Source organism: Sapajus apella, unplaced genomic scaffold, assembly GCF_009761245.1.
Source record: "Sapajus apella isolate SASKATOON/1434 unplaced genomic scaffold, GSC_monkey_1.0 scaffold114, whole genome shotgun sequence".
Taxonomy (NCBI): Eukaryota; Metazoa; Chordata; class Mammalia; order Primates; family Cebidae; genus Sapajus; species Sapajus apella.
The window spans coordinates 3,084,466-3,087,430 of NW_022437054.1; the positions used below are offsets into that span (position 1 = coordinate 3,084,466).

The window sequence follows — 2,965 nt, forward strand, 5'->3', positions numbered from 1 at the left end:
CTGCTCAGGCCAAAATTCCTAGAAAACACTCCTAACTATTTGCCCTGCTTATGTTTTAAACAGATCACTTCTCACTGTGCCCATCAGTACCACCCTAATTCAGACACCCAGTCCTCTGAGTAAGATACCATAATGGTCTCTTAAAGGTTTCCCTGTGTCTACTCAAGCCTCCTAAGTCAGATTCCCTATATGCCAACCTGAATGCCATTTTATCATGGAAATCGAATTATATCACCTTCTTGCACAAAACTTTCCAAAGCCTCCTCCCTACTTCATCTTAAATTCCCAAAGCCTTGCATCCGTGGTTGACAGAAGACAGTTCATCTCACTAGACTCATCCTCCACACTTAAGAGTTTACAAAACTCAAAGAAACAAACAAAGTCTGTGTTCTCATTTGCTCCTTCTAACAACTCTTAACTGTGGATGTTATTATAACTTCACTTTGGAAAAATTGAAGAAAGACTCAGAAAGTTTAAGTGATTTTCCTAAAATCACATGGCCAGTAAAATTGGGACACAATCTTAAAATGATGCCTGGGTATTTTACCTTCCAGCCAGAGTTCTCTCTACCATGTCACTGTGTACCATGAAATACTCTTAACCCTAAAAAACAGTAACAGAACAGTAATAATACTGATTTAAGTTTTGCTAAGATTATAGTTCCAAACACTTAGAAACTCAAGATTCATTTCATATGTATCAGAACATTGAAAACAAACCTGGTTTGCCCACATTCACTTCCAATAGTATGATCTCATGGAAAGAAACATTAAGTTTCTCCCCATTTCCATCAGAAGTCAGTTGCAACATCCACGGGGCATGGAGGCTTGGGAAGAGATTTGGCATAAACCTCCGGCTACAGACATTTTTCTTTACAAAATCTCCCACGGTCTCTATGCAAATCTGTCAATCACTTCTCTTTTACTATTTTGTCATCATCCACACCATGATCCCATCCACTTCACTGGAGGAATTTACTGAGGCAGCCCCAAGCCTCCACAAATTGGTATCTAAGCAGGTTTGCTCAGAGCACCCATATGCATTGACTTCTGCAAAACAAAATCAAAAAGAGGGCAAGAAAATGACATTCTTTAGTCCCACACCTGGTTGATGTTGAGGGTGTGAAATGGGTTCTCTTACAGTGGTTAAGACAGCTTCCTGGAGTCTTTAACTGCTCCAGACCAAAGCTGCCCATTCTGAACACCCTTAAAATATCTGTCAAGCTTTGAGCTGTGGGAGACTTGGGTGGGCCGCCAAAGCACCTGGGGACCCCTGGATGTTGTTGCCGTAGGGCTCAAGCTTTGTCCTCTAAGCCCTGCAGTGCTAGTAGCAAGATTCCATCTGCACCCTCTACTCATTGGTATGGCAATGACCTTGGGAATTGCAACCCCTCCATTCATAGTCAAAGTGGGAGGGCTTGCTGGATGGTTCCTGCTGACAGGGGCTTCTTCTGACTCTCGCCAGCTCCATCCCTGCCTAACTTCTCAATTTGGTTGTGTGTATATATTTTTTAATTAGCTGGTAATTCTTATCCGAGATATAAACAATTAGCAACTGGATCCCCTTGCAGCATGCAGAGGAGAATGGGGTACCAGGGTCCTGCCTCTCTCTGCTCTCAGCAACATGGCAGAACAGGATGTGGAAAATGAGCTTTTGGATTATGAAGAAGATGAAGAGCCTCAGGCTTCTCCAGAAAGCGCTACGGTTTCCCGTAAGAAAGATGTCAAGGGAGCCTAAGTTTCCATCCAGAGCTCTGGTTTCTGGGACTCTTTGCTGAAGCTGGAGCACCTGAGGCCTAGCCTGAGTTCACTCCCCAGGCCACCATGGGCATGTATGTCTTGTGCCAGGCCAACTCTGGGATGGGCAAGACGGTGGTCTTTGTGCTGGTCACCATGCAGCAGATCCAGCCTGTCAACTGATAGGTGACAGTCCTGATCACGTGCCACACAAGGGAGCCGGCCTTCCAGATCAGCAAGGCCTATGAGTGAGCGCTTCTCCAAGTAGATGCCCATTGTCAAGGTGTCCGTATTCTTCGGAGGCCTCTTCATCAAGAAGCATGAAGAATTGGTGAAGAACTGTCCCCATGTCATGGTGGGGACGCCGGGCCAGATCATGGCACTTGTGCAGAACAGGAGCCTCAACCTGAAGAATTCGAAGCACTTTGTGCTGGATGAGTGTGACAAGATGCTGGGGCAGCTGGACATGGGGCGGACATGCAGAGGTCTCCCACCTGATGCTTCAGCAGAAGCAGGGAATCATAATTTGTGCCACCCTGAGCAAGGAGATCTGGGCCGAGCACAGGGAGTCCATGCAGGATCCCATGGAAGTGCCTGTGGATGAGACCAAGCGCACGCTGCATGCACCACAGCAGTACTATCTCAAGCTCAAGGACGCTGAGATCAAGGACGCTGAGAAGAGCGGAACGCTTTTCCATCTCCTGGGCATGCTGGAATTTAAGCACGTGGAAATCTTTAAGAAGCTCCTGCACCGCTGCATGTCCCCGGCCCAGCTCCTTGTGGAGCAGAACTTCCCAGCCATGGCCCAGGAGGAGTGCCTGCCATGCTGTCTGCAGTTCAGGGATTTCCAGTGGTGGATCCTGGTGGACATCAATATGTTTGCAAGTCAGTTGCAACATCCACAGGGGTATGGAGGCTTGGGAAGAGATCTGGCATAAACCACTGGCTGCCGACATTTTTTTTTATTTTTAAAATTCCCCACAGTTTCTTGCAAATCTGTGAATAACTTGTCTTCCACTCCTCTGTCATCATCCACACCATGATCCCATCCGCTTCACTGGAGGAGTTTACTGAGGCAGCTCCAAGCCTGTATCTCAGCAGATTTGCTCAGAGTCCTCGTATTCACTTTCAATCCCTTCCTAACCATTGTAGGAATTGAGTAAGTCAACATCGTCTTAACTGTGACATGCCTGAAGACTTGGATACTTACCTCCACCCAGTGGCCTGTG

At 46.8% G+C, this 2,965-nt stretch overlaps 1 pseudogene; it reads left to right on the plus strand.

Annotated features, from left to right (window-relative positions):
• Positions 1-1,623: 1,623 nt before the first annotated feature.
• On the plus strand, positions 1,624-2,674 carry LOC116537927 (annotated as a pseudogene).
• Positions 2,675-2,965: the final 291 nt, after the last annotated feature.